This window comes from Tursiops truncatus, chromosome 2 (genome assembly GCF_011762595.2).
Source record: "Tursiops truncatus isolate mTurTru1 chromosome 2, mTurTru1.mat.Y, whole genome shotgun sequence".
Classification (NCBI taxonomy): Eukaryota; Metazoa; Chordata; class Mammalia; order Artiodactyla; family Delphinidae; genus Tursiops; species Tursiops truncatus.
Window position 1 is genome coordinate 76,296,640 of NC_047035.1, and position 13,613 is coordinate 76,310,252.

At 43.3% G+C, this 13,613-nt stretch overlaps 1 protein-coding gene across 6 annotated transcripts in view; it reads left to right on the forward strand.

The window, feature by feature from the left end:
- The window catches only part of KATNBL1 (katanin regulatory subunit B1 like 1), a 63,058-nt gene that overhangs the window by 1,737 nt on the left and 47,708 nt on the right, over window positions 1-13,613 (forward strand). For 2 of the 6 annotated variants that reach the window (XM_019935221.3, XM_019935225.3), the window contains exon 1: window positions 10,557-10,722. The exons of 2 other annotated variants lie outside the window; for them this stretch is intronic. The gene's annotated coding sequence lies outside the window, so the exon portion shown is untranslated. Of the gene's footprint in view, window positions 1-8,321; window positions 8,447-10,556; window positions 10,723-13,613 lie in introns of those variants that run through there. 2 more of the 6 variants (XM_073800706.1, XM_019935227.2) reach the window with 2 other exon arrangements.

Genomic DNA, 13,613 nt, shown 5'->3' on the forward strand with positions numbered 1-13,613 from the left:
ACGGTATTTGTCTTTCTCTTTCTGACTTACTTCACTCTGTATGACAGACTCTAGGTCCATCCACCTCATTACAAATAGCTCAATTTCGTTTCTTTTTATGGCTCAGTAATATTCCATTGTACATATGTGCCACATCTTTATCCATTCATCCGATGATGGGCACTTAGGTTGTTTCCATCTCCAGGCTATTGTAAATAGAGCTGCAATGAACATTTTGGTACATGACTCTTTTTGAATTATGGTTTTCTCAGGGTATATGCCCAGTAGTGGGATTGCTGGGTCATATGTTAGTTCTATTTGTAGTTTTTTAAGGAACCTCCATACTGTTCTCCATAGTGGCTGAACCAATTCACATTCTCACCAGCAGTGCAAGAGTGTTCCCTTTTCTCCACACCCTCTCCAGCATTTATTGTTTCTAGATTTTTTGATGATGGCCATTCTGACTGGTGTGAGATGATATCTCATTATAGTTTTGATTTGCATTTCTCTTGGAATTAAACTTTTGAGGATCCAAGTTTTTGCACAAAAATGTGTTTTGTAAGAAAAGTAAAGGGTAACATATAGTTTAATCCTGACTCCAAATGAACTTCTAAGAGAGGTAGGAACTCTCTTGGCCTACATTTCTTCATCTATAAAATAAGGGACTTGTACCAGATAACTTCTTAGGGTACCTTCTAGTTCTAAAATGTATTTTTTTGGAATACATATTTTGCATATTATTCTTTCATATATGGTATATTCATAGAAAGAAGACAAATCATAAACACATTAAGGAATAATGGGATTTCACATCATTTTTTAAAATTGTGCTTTCCCATACTTTTAGTAATTCTCTGCATTATGCGGGTACCACTTTTGGATTTAGAGAAATATAAATGTTATTAATTATAATATGACATGATTCTAAACCTAGAAGTGGAATGGTTCTGTCCTGGATTCAAAGGAGAGTCATCTTGGGAGCCCTTAAAAAATACTGATGCCTTGGCCACACCCACAGAGATTCTAATTCATTTGCTTAGGGTGGAGCAAGGTCATCAGTATTTTTGAATGGCTCTCCAGGTGATTCTCCTTTGCAGCAAGGACTGAGAACCACTGACCTGGAGTGTTTGGTTGCTCTAAAATGACAAGGTTTGAATTTACACAAAGTAATTTAAGCAATCATTAGTTTTTAAGAGCCTCCTTTTATGCCTCCCACTGGGATAAACTTGAATTAGAAAATAATAGAAATACTGAAATTGTAAAACTAAATGTCAAACTTCCTTTACTTTGTGGCTTTGAGCAAATATGATTTTAATTAAAGAAACTGAGAAGGCAAACCATGATTCCACAGGTCATATGAGTTGCCTTGTTTGACTTTTACAATTTGTGCCACCTGCGCAGTTTTGGTATTTGTTTTTGTAACTATCTTCCCCGCCCCTGCCACCCCACCCCCCAACCTCTTTAGGAGTCTGAGAAGCTGACTCTTTCTAATACTTCATGCCATTCTCTTCAGAGCAGTTGCATTTGGATTGAAACTTGAACAAAGAAATTTCTATTTCACACGACCAGATTTGCGAGAATGGATCCCTTTAAAGGAAAAAAAGCTTTACAGCTATGTCTTAAGTTTTTGGTCTCTGCCATTTTACAGTGCCCCTATAATAAATCTATTGGGCTATCCTCAGCCGTCCAACCAGTTCCCCCAGCGTGCTCTAAAAGCTCCTAATCCTTTTGGCAGCTTAAATAAAATGGACTTCTATTGCAATCTCCATTTATTTGTGTTATTTAACTCTACTATCATTATTGCCTTCTGAAAAGGAACACCTTACTATTGCACCATTCATGATGCAGTTTATTCCATGTCAGTAATGGGGTTTTAACGAGAGGAAACTTTTTCCTCTGTTTTGTCTGTTTGCATTTTCAAACCTCTTAGTAAGATCTTAGTAAGATCCTACCTTGCTAGCTCTTGGGTATCTGCACTATTTCTATGCGGATTACAAATTTTTCAATTTCTGGTTCATGGCTCTGCAGTGTCATGAACTAATATGGTGCTGGGAAAAGATGTTGGTTAGTAATACCATTCTTCATTAGTAATTACCTTTTTTTAATTTCAGGAAGACTGTTGTGCAATTCACATTTTACCTGCAGTTCACAGGTTCCCATTATAGCACTTCCCTCCAGCACTTGCTTAGGAAGCTGGGAGGATTGCCATTCCCACAGATCCCATTGAAAGCTAAGAATGACAACTATAGCATAAGTCATAATGATATATCACTGATAGCCTAACATGTTTCTTCAAACTTGGTTACTCTGGATTCATGCTGGTGATTAATTTCAGCTGTCTTGGAGGTGGGCTAAACTGTCTCTACACCAAGGATCTGAATGACTAATCCAGGTCCTTTGTGGCATTTTTTCTTATGTGCTAATTTTAAAAAGCCTCGATTGGTTCCGTTATAAAGCATTGTTTTATAGCCTGAGTTTTTTGTAAGGAGGATTGTCCTCGCAGAATTCATATGTTGAAGCCCTAACCTGCAATGTATTTGGAGATGGGACCTCTGGGGGGTAATTAGGGTTAGATGAGGTCATGAAGGTAGGGCTCTCATACTGGGATTGGTGTCCTTATAAGAAGAGACACAAGAGAACTTGCTGTGTCACTCTGCCATGTGAGGACACAATGAGAAGGTGGCTGTCTACAGCCAGAAAGAGAGGTCTCGCCAGGAGCTGAATCAGCCAGCACCTTGATCTTGGACCTCCCAGTCTCCAGAAATGTGAAAAACTAAATTTCTGTTGTTAAAGCCACCCAGTCTGTGGTATTTTGTTATGGTAGCCCAAGCAGACTAATAAAAGGATGAAGTGGGATTCAGAAGACTTGAAGGAGAACAATAAGTACCTTTTGTGTTTATTGAAGTGCTTTTGAAAGGTAGTCATCCGTTAAAACATAAAATAAATGTAGGATTGTTTAATTTGTAGAAGTTTATTACATAAGTGGAAACATATTAAACACTGTGCACTGACTTGTATTTTCACTTAATCCATCTTGGATGTCTTCCATGTCTGTCACTCAGATCTACCTCATTCTTTTTAAAGGCTACAGGGTATACATGGCATGGATGTACGATAACTTAGTTAACCAGTCCCTAATTGATGGGCATTTAGGTTGTTCCCATTTGTCACTGTTACAAAAAAAATGTTACTATGAACATCCCTGGGTAATTTGTCAGCACAGTTCTGTAGGAGAGTGGTACAATTAAGATTGCTTACCACAGAGGTTATACAGTTACAATATTAATAAGTTAAAATAGGCCCTCCAAAATGTGCTAATTTACACTTTTAAGAGTTTGTGGACTAAATTATTTTTAGTCTTATAGTGAGTTATATAGTGTCCCCCCAAAATTCGCATCCACCTGGAACCTCAGGATGTGACCTTAATTGGAAATAGGAACTTTGCAGGTGTAGTTAGTTTAGATGAGGTCATATTGGATTAGGGTGGGTTCTAAATGCAATAACTGATATCCTTATCAGAGGAGAGGGCACACAGATAGATACATGGGGTAAAAGTCCATGTGACAATGGAGGCAGATTGGATTACTGCAGCTACAAGATGACGATTGCCAGAGCCACCAGAAGCTAGGAAGAGGCAAGGAAAGAAAGATTCTTGCCTAGAACCTGCAGAAAGATCATGGCCCTGCCAACACCTTGGTTTTGGTTTTCCAGCCTCTAGAACTGTGAGAGACTGTATTTCTGTTGTTTTAAGCCACCCAGTTTCTGGTACTTTGTTACTATGGTCCTAGGAAACTAATACAAGTTTCCTTCTGAAAGAGGAACTCATTCAAATGAATTAGGCTAACCAGGGTTAGCTTAAGTGGGAAATAATAGCAAATACTAAAATAATATTGCCAGGGCTGCCAAATCAAATCCTAAACTTTAAAACATTTGCACAGGGCTTCCCTGGTGGCGCAGTGGTTGAGAGTCTGCCTGCCGATGTAGGGGACGTGGGTTCGTGCCCCGATCCGGGAAGATCCCACGTGCCGCGGAGCAGCTGGGCCCGTGAGCCATGGCCGCTGAGCCTCCATGTCTGGACCTCAACAGGAGAGGCCACAACAGTGAGAGGCCCGCGTACCTCAAAAAAAACCCAAAAAAAACAAAAAAACATTTGCACAATTTTAATTTCCTAATTGCTGTAAATTAGTAAAGTGATTTTAAAAATTTATTTATTTTATTTATTTTTGGCTGCATTGGGTCTTCATTGCTGCATGCGGGCTTTTCTCTAGATGCAGCTAGTGGTGGCTACTCTTCGTTGTGGTGCACGGGCTTATTGCTGTGGCTTCTTGTTGCAGAGCATGGGCTTTAGGTGCACGGGCTTCGATAGTTGTGGCACACGGGTTCAGTAGTTGTGGCTCATGGGCTCTAGAGTGCAGGCTTAGTAGTTGTGGCGCATGGACTTAGTTGCTCCGCGCGCGGCATGTGGGATCTTCCCAGACCAGGGCTGGAACCCGTATCCCCTGCATTGGCAGGTGGATTCTTAACCACTGCGCCACCAGGGAAGCCCAGTAAAGTGATTTTTAAAAATTATTTTAATTAAAAAAGACATTTATTAGATAAAATGAAAAAATACAAATAAGTAAAAAAGAATTAACGAATCCTACCATGCAAAAAAGTGATAACAATAATAATTTTCGTGGACATTTTGATTTAGACTCTCCCAGATTCTTTGATTTATATTTTGACTTATTTAACATATGTTTTATAACACGCTCTTCCATGAAGGGCCATATTTTTATTTTTGTAAAAGGCAAAGGAAGAAGTCCGGCTGAATCTTCCAGTTTTCAAAAAAACTCTGATACTTCTGCCAGATGTTCAGTTTCTGTTGCTTTCATCCAGCTCTGGCCACAATCATGAGGCACCACCACGATGCCACTCACCAATTTCCGCAGTCCTCCCCAACCAGCCTACAACTGGAGCCACACCCCATTTCCCAGGACTGGAACTAGTCCTGCTACCCTTTGTAGATCAGATTATTTCTGTAGAATATGTGTGCTCTCGCCTTTAAAGGATTCAGAGTTTAGGTAAGTTTGGGCAGCACTGCTCTATCTTTCTATTTGTATTTATTTATTTATTTACTTACCTACCTACCTCGCCACGCAGCTTGCGGGATCTTAGTTCCCCCCACCAGGGGTTGAACCCAAGCACTGGGCAGTGAAAGTGTGGAGTCCTAACCACTGGACCACCAGGGAATTCCCTTTCTTTTAGAGATTCACAATTAATGTTAGTATTTTAAAGACTGAGAAATGCTACAGTAAAGAAATATTTGTTTTATCCATCAGTTACTGAACTTCTTTGGCCAAGGAAGCCTTTTTTTCTTCTCCCTTTTTCCCTCTCTTTTCAATGTATCAACATCTTGCAGAACGGGTGTTCTGAAGAACACAGCTAATTTTGGATAGCCAGTTTAGGGTCAGACTCAATTTTGTTACTTCCAGAGTACTTTGACCGTGTGTCCGGCTCCAAGAAATGGACTTCAGTCTTAGTGATCTTCCTGTAGCTCCAGTCTCCTGAGGCTGTAGACCTCCTTTGCCCTTTCAGGCCCCCTTCCCAAGGACATTATCCTGCTTCTAATGCTTGTTGTCCCGCCCATTTCATTTCCTTCCTGCCTGCACCCTGCCCTTGAACTCCTCTCCGCTATGCCTGTTTGTTATGAGGACCCCGGAGTATCAAACCCTCAAGCAGCTGCATGACTGGACTTGTTTTGTGAAAGGTCATAACTTTCAGATACCCTGTACTGATTACCAGGCTGTCGACACCACAGCGAGTCTGTCTCCACAGCATTGGCCCCCCTCCTGGAACTGGTCTAGTTCTAAGACTGCTTTTCCAAGGCAGTAGTCAACCAAATTGTGTTCTTCTCTATCTTAGAAAAATCACTGGACAGGTAAAGTTGGGGGTGGGGAATATTTTGCAGAGAGAGAGCCACAATCAGTGTGCTATATACTATTAAGAGTGTTTTACATAGGTTACCCTGTTTCCCAACATCCCCTAAGAGAAGAGTTATCCTCCCTCTGCAGTTAAGGTAAAGATGGTGTAGAAGGGCCCAAAGGCAGTGATCAAGGCTTCTGATAAAGATGAACCTTGCTCCAAAGTTAGTGTTCTTTCCACTCTAACATGCTGCCCCCTACCATCTTCCAGGTGACAGTGTATGTAATTGCAGGAAATCTACTTGGGGAAGGAGAGAAACGGTCTCTTTGGCTTCACATTTGAAAATCTATAACAAATACCATCACCTGCTTTCCAGCTGTCGAAGTGCCACAGAGCTGCATCCAAAACAAACTGTTTTTAACAGGAGGATCCCCTACCATTCAACAGTCCCCCCCCAGCCCCCCACCCTCCACCTGCCAAACGAAATCTAGGAAGCTGCTGCTGCTTCCGCCACCAAGGCATCTGTACCGTGGTGGTATTTGAAACGACCGTGAATCTTGCAAACGGGGAGTGAGCTTTGCTCCTTTCCACTGCTACCGCCTTATCTGAAACTTTCCCTACTGCCATCCTTTCCTTCCACAGTCTACACAGGAAGGTGGGGAAGGGAGGAGCAGAATAAAAGCGATTGACTTCTCACTTTGACTGCCAAAGTCAGCTGGAATTTTCCAAAGGCTCTGAGGCTGAGCAGTAGATGTAGTTAGCTATGGAATGGATGAGCTATTGTGTTTTACGTCTCTTCATGCTCGGTCCTCTACCAGGCCTGGCATCAGTCTGAGGGGATGAGAATGGCATCACCACAGTAAATGCTCTGGCTTCCTGAACCTCCGGCCCAAAGGACAACATTTTCATGCCTAAGGCTCATGGGCTCCCTCCCTCCCACTAGTCATCTTACATCCTGATGATAGATTAATCCTCCTAAAGTACTGATTTAATTCTCATTTCCCTGCTCAATGCCTATGCCTTGTTGTTTTGTGTCTTAAAGTTTCAACTGCCATTTATATTATTATATGCATTTATAGTGATTGGCATTTCAATTAATATTATATGGATTGATCTATGTAATATGATATTTATCATAAAAATGCAGTTTACAAAGTTGTAAGGATATGATCTCATTTCTTAAATGTAGGTACATTTGCATAGTAAAATGTCTGAAAAAACATATGTTCAAATGGAGACAGTGCTTGTCTGTGAGTAATAGACTTTTAATGGTTTCTAGTAGTTTTTTTCCTTCCCAAACACCTTTGCTTGATTATTCCAGATCTTCACAACCTGTCAGGTGACAGTCTTTCCTCCTGCTACTCCCCAGAGCTCTCCCCACCCCACTCAAACCGCGATAGATGGCGGTCCTGGAATTTATTTTGTACTTCCCCTGTCTGTCTGGAACACCCTGCCTGTCAAAATCCTGTCCAGCTTGTCAGGCCCGACTGCAGCCTTCCTGCATGATCCCTTCCCTGACTCTCCACTCAGAAGCATACATACAACTTTGCGTGAGAGTTCTTTTCTCACATGGGTGTTTATAGTCAGGGTTATTCTACACACCATCTCTGATGTCCATACCCCTGTGAGAGGGGGAATGTAGGGCAGAAAGGCTAATTCAGCTGCCTGTTCACTCAGATGGAAGGAATATCTAAGGCAGTCAGAGGAAGCAATGAGGGAATGGCTAGAGGGGTGCACTCCCTTGGAGACTGTCCACTGTGAGGGCTGGCAGGGAACCACCTTTCTGTGAAGGGCTGGTGGTGCAGGGACAATAAAAATATGTATGGAATGCACTCTTTTTTAATCCCTTAACAACAACAAAAAAATTTTGATTGCGCTCCAAGGGGAAAAAAAATTCAACTTTATTGACTGAAAAATATCAATGAAGACAACTGACCTGCATTTCATCACTAAAATGGTATATATTTCAAAAATAGCAATATGAAGGCAAATTTCTTTATTTTCACCTTAAGTTATGTTGACATTTGGCAGTCTTATGAGAACGATGGGCCAGAGATCTGTAAACCCCAGAACTAGAGTCTGAAGATGAACCTGCCTGAGACTCTTGCCCTAAGAAGCTCTAGAAATGAGAACATCAAGGTTCTCCTCTGGCCTTCAGACAACCTGGGACCTTGTTTGAGCTGAGATCCTTCTGTGTTAACACAGCAGATTCCCTGAGTCCTAGGACTCTGTTACTTGTCTTACCTCATCACCCAGCCTTCCTTGAGGGTAAGAACTGTTCCTTATACTCTTCACCCTCTTCTGGTGAGGGCCCAGCACAGTGCCTTTTGTATAGTGGGTCATCGAGAAATTCCTGTTTGTGACAATGGTGATGAAGAAATAGTTGGAGAGAAAGTGACTTCACCCATGTATGTTGAATTTTATTTTCTTTAAAACAGCACACCCACTTAGTGGAAGTTATACTCCGGGAGTGTCTACGCTGCACACCACTGGAACCCAGGGCTTCTGCTCCCTTCACTCACTCACCCTGCTGGAGTCTCTCAACAGTCCCCTCTGTTGACAGGTATGGCCCCGCACAGCGGCATGTGCCTGCTTGTGCTTGGTACAATCTGAGAAGCTCGCAAAGGCATTGCTCATGCAAAACATATCCTAAAAATATTTCTCCCGGGCTTCCCTGGTGGCACGGTGGTTGAGAGTCCGCCTGCCGATGCAGGGGACACGGGTTCGTGCCCCGGTCCGGGAAGATCCCACATGCCGCGGAGCGGCTAGGCCCGTGAGCCATGGCCGCTGAGCCTGTGCGTCCGGAGCCTGTGCTCCGCAACGGGAGAGGCCACAACAGTGAGAAGCCCACGTACCGCAAAAAAAAAAAAAATTTCTCCCATCAATCTAAAGTAGTGCCTGAAATTTTCACCATTACTTAATTTTTTTGTATTAAGTAAGGACCTTGTTACTAGAGGGGAAAAATACATTGTTATTACTACCTAATGATATTTTAGCTCTGATTAGTTTATCTGCCAGGCCTCCCATTGCTCTGAACTCCCACAGCCTCTAGGATATACCTTTTATCATTGCATTCACCACAATGTATTGGAATGATCTCTTTCCCTGTTTGTCCAAGCCACTGTGAGCTTCCGCAGGCTATCTCCTGGTACAATGTCAGCCTGGCACATGATGGGCCCGCAAAAATATCGTTAAACCCAACTTAGGTAGCCCTGGGGAGTTCTGAACAGAGTGCCTAAAGCAGTGAGTCCAGGGATGTGGAGTCTTGCAGTGAGCAACAGTTACACCAAATGCACTACTTGATAGGCCTCTGCAAGGGATGAGAGGCCCACCAGAGACAAACTTGCCCCTGTCACAATTTGGTTAATGTTGACCAGTAGCTTACCTGTGAAGATGGGTAGACTCTGTCTCCGCTAAGATGAAGAGAATTATCCTCAGTAATTAAAAGCATGTCAGGGACAGATCCAACCCTAACCTCATCCTCTAGTGTTCACCATCCCAAAGAAACTGAGCCTGCTTCCTGGGGACAGGGTCCACATCATGCATATTTCTTGTGGTTTTTTTGGGTTTTTTTTTTGCAGTATGCGGGCCTCTTACTGTTGTGGCCTCTCCTGTTGCGGAGCACAGGCTCCGGACGCGCAGGCTCAGCGGCCATGGCTCACGTGCCCAGCCGCTCCGCGGCATGTGGGATCTTCCCGGACTGGGGCTCGAACCCGTGTCCCCTGCATTGGCAGGCGGACTCCCAACCACTGCGCCACCAGGGAAGCCCTCTTGTGTTCTTAACAGTCCAGAACAGAGTCTGGCAAATATCAGGAACTAACAATTATATAGTGCTTACCATGTGCCAGATACATTCCTCTAAGAATTTTATATGTGTTAACTCATGTAATCCTCATAACGATGAGGCAGATACCATTAACATCCCCATTTTACACGTGGGGAAACCAAAGCTCATGGGAGTTTATATGACTTCCCTGAGGTCGCAGAGCTTCAGTCTACCCTTTTAAATATTTTGCCTTAGTGCTCTTAAATAGGAGTGAATGAATAAGTCTCTCCCTGCACCATATTTTTTAAAAATAAATTTATTTATTTATTTGGCTGTGTTGGGTCTTCGTTGCAGCGCAGGGCTCTTCTCTCTAGTTGCAGTGCCCGGGCTTCTCATTGCGGTGGCTTCTCTTGTTGCGGAGCACGGGCTCTAGGTGAGTGGGCTTCAGTAGTTGTGGCACACAGGCTCAGTAGTTGTGGCTCGCGGGCTCTAGAGCGCAGGCTCAGTAGTTATGGTGCATGGGCTTAGTTGCTCCGCGGCATGTGGGATCTTCCTAGACCAGGGGTCAAACCCGTGTCCCCTGCCTTGGCAGGCAGATTCCTAACCACTGCGCCACCAGGGAAGTCCCATCCCTGCACCATATTTTTATAGCAGATTATAGCAGATATAGCACCTCCTGGTGCAACACTTAAAGCACGGTTTCACCCACTAGACTGTGACTAGCGCAGGGTTATTCTTTGACTGTTATCCACCCTCAGTTCCCCGAGCGGTATTACTTGCCCCATCGTAGCAGGACTTCCATACGTACCTGTGTCCGCCAGGGGGCACTGTGTCCGCACCACCTCCTCCTCCCGCTCCCTGCGCCCCTGCGCAACCTGAGAGGGGCGGAGGCAGCGTTGGGCGGAGCCTCCGAGACGCCCTAGTGGGAGCTATCCCGGCGGGCCGCGCGTGCGGCCGCGTTTGAATGGCTCAGAGTGGGCTCGGCCGGGGACCTGAGGGATAGTCTGGGCTGCCGGGGCGCAGTCGGTCAGCGCCTGGGCTAGGCGGAGGCGCCGCGGTACCATGAGGCGCCGGTAAGTGACAACCGGGCCTGCGCCATCCTCGCGCCGGCGGTTGCCCTGCGGGGGCCAGGCTTCTCCTCGGGCCTGACCGCGCCCTGGGCCCACCTGCAGGCCCTGCGGCGGCCTCTGCTCGGCCCGGCCCGCGCAGGGCTGCAGGGGTCAGGGGTCGGGAGTCGGGGCGGCGGGGCCGCGGTCTCCCGTGGAGCTCCCTACCCGGCCGCGGCGAGGAGGGTCGGGGCGGCGGGCGCAGGAGCCCGCCCGGGTGGGCGCGAGGGGTCCGGGCCGGGAGAGGCGTGGACGGAACCTGCTGTCACTTATTTATTTGCGGATGGAGCCGACTTGTGCATCCCAGTGAGCGGGGAAGGACGCCGGCGTCTGAGGCGCTCTGTTTGAGGACAGGTTTTCCCGAGAGCCGCCTAGGCCCGGCTGTGGTATTTCCTTATTTTCTGTCGGGTCCTTGCTTCCCTGACACATAACCTTTTGTTCAGCAGGACAAAAACTTGACATAACTGCATAAGAATTGCTGATTGCAACTTTAAAAACCTCATTGTATTTTCTGAAAAGTTGTTCTGTAACAGTACCTAGGCTTTTCCCAAGGTCTTAAATGGGCTTAAATATGGAGAAAACAAAGAGTTGATTTGTTTCCTTGTGGCTTGTAAAATTCCTTGAAAACAGAGGTTTCTATGTCAGTTTCTTTGAGATTAAAAAAAAAAAAGAGAGAGACTAACAGAATTTAGGTCTGTAATAATCACCAGTTAAGCACTGGCAAAGATTATGAGAAACTAGTCCACCTAATCGCTTAAATTTGTGTAGTTTGTCCTGTTGTGTTGTTTTTTAAACCAGCTTCAGACTTGAATCAGAAATTTATACGTTGAGGCTTTTACTTGGTTAATAACTAGCGTTGTAATCATAACATTGGTTAATATTTATTTTGTGCTTTCTATATGCCAAGCACTCTTTTGAGAGCTTTGCTTTGGGACAGATACTATTATTATCCCCATTTTGACAAAGAGGAAACTGAGGCACAGAGACGTTAAGTAACTTGTACACGGTTACACAGCTAGTATAGTTGGGACCCAAGCAGGCTGGCTCCATGCTTTTAGCTATGCTGCTCTACTGCCTCATTTATATGTTGCTCTTTTTAGTTTACAAAGCAGTTTCATTTTATTTACTTCTCTCAACTGGGGAGATAATAATACGTGTGAGGTGCGTTTGTGTACATGCACACAGTACTAAATCGAGTTCTCTGCTCTTGTGGACGTAACTTTTGTGCATTGAGCAGCAAAATCCATTGGCTATTTTAAGATAAATAGAATTTATAAAGTTCATGTTTGTATTGTAGGTTATAGTTTTAATCCCTTTGTGTCATTTCCTAAAAGTGTAGAGAACAGTTTGAAACCTATGTAATTCCTTAAAATATACCATTATATATTAATGATTCTTTCTGAAAACTTACTGAGTGGTTACTCTGTACTTGGAATGATTAACTTAACTAATAACTCCATGACAAGAAATAGGATTCAAAAGCAATTAAGAAATCAGTTTACACTTATTTACAGCCGAGCATTTAAATTTTTAATTTCATTCATCAGTTATCAAGCAATGTTAGGCCCAATTGGTTATACAAAAGAAATGTGCTGGGGCAACAAACCTGAGGAAAGTTAGTTTAGTTTGGGATATAAAATTAACAACAATCACCACCGCCACCACCAAAAAAAAAAAAAAAAAAGAAAGAAAGATATATGAGATATTCTTTATTAGTGCAGTGGGTGTATGATGAATTGAACTGAATAGATCAGTAATGCTTCTGCAAAGAAGCCAAACTGAAGCATGGATGTAGGGCATTGAATAGAAGTGTGAATGGGGAATTTTAGTGAGGAAACAGTGTGTTCAAAGACTTGAAATTGGGAATGAAAATGATTTTTCTAGGGAACAGTAAGTCTGGTCTATTTGGAAAGTTCCTGTTGAGAAAAATAAGATTATGGCAGACTATGAGGAATGTTATATAAGACATATGTCAAAGAAGTTTAGGTTTGACATATATATAAAAAGAGATATGATTTTAGAAGTTTAAAAACTTTTAAATCGGTGATTCTCAGCTGCTGGCAGTTTTGCCCCTCAGGGGACATTTGGCAGTGTCACGCCTTGCGGGGTGGGGTGCTGTTGGCATCTAGTGGATAGAGGCCAGGAATGCTGCTAAACATCCTGCAATGGGTCAGCCCCTCCGTGAGAAATAATTACCCCAAATGTCAGTGGTGATGAGGTTGAGAAATCCTCTTTTAAGTTGTTTGCTTATATGGCCAGCCTCTGTTTCCATGTGCTGTAGACAAATATGAATGATGAATTTTCAGAGCATGAGTACAAGCAATATTAAAGTTAAGGAGAAGCTGCCTCAGAGACCTCAAGAAGGCAGCTATTGTTGGAGTCCTGGGGGAAAGAAGCTATAAGGAATTAGGATAGGAGCACTGAGAGTGAACAAGTAGTGGTAAAAATGAGACAACTATTTAAATAATATTTTTTCCAAGTTTGAAAATAATGCATGTTCATTGTAGGAAATTTAGGAAATGTAGAGAAAGTGTAAAAAGAGCAAAAGCCGCTTATAAAATCCCCCAAGCAGAAAGAACAACTGTTAACATTTTCATGTGGTGTTTCCTTTCAAATCTTTTTCTATGTTGATACCTATTTTCCTTCATAAGACTAGGATTATACATTTTTCTCCTTGTGGGTTTGGTTTTTTTTGGTTTTTGTTATTTTGACTCAGCATATCATGAGTATTTCCCATTCTTAGAAAAATGTTCTTTTTCATGGTCAGTCTTCTTTGTTTTTTGTGTGTGTTCTTTTCAAGTTGGGGATTTTGCTTTATATTCAAAAGACACATTTTGGAGGAAGAAATATTAGAACAT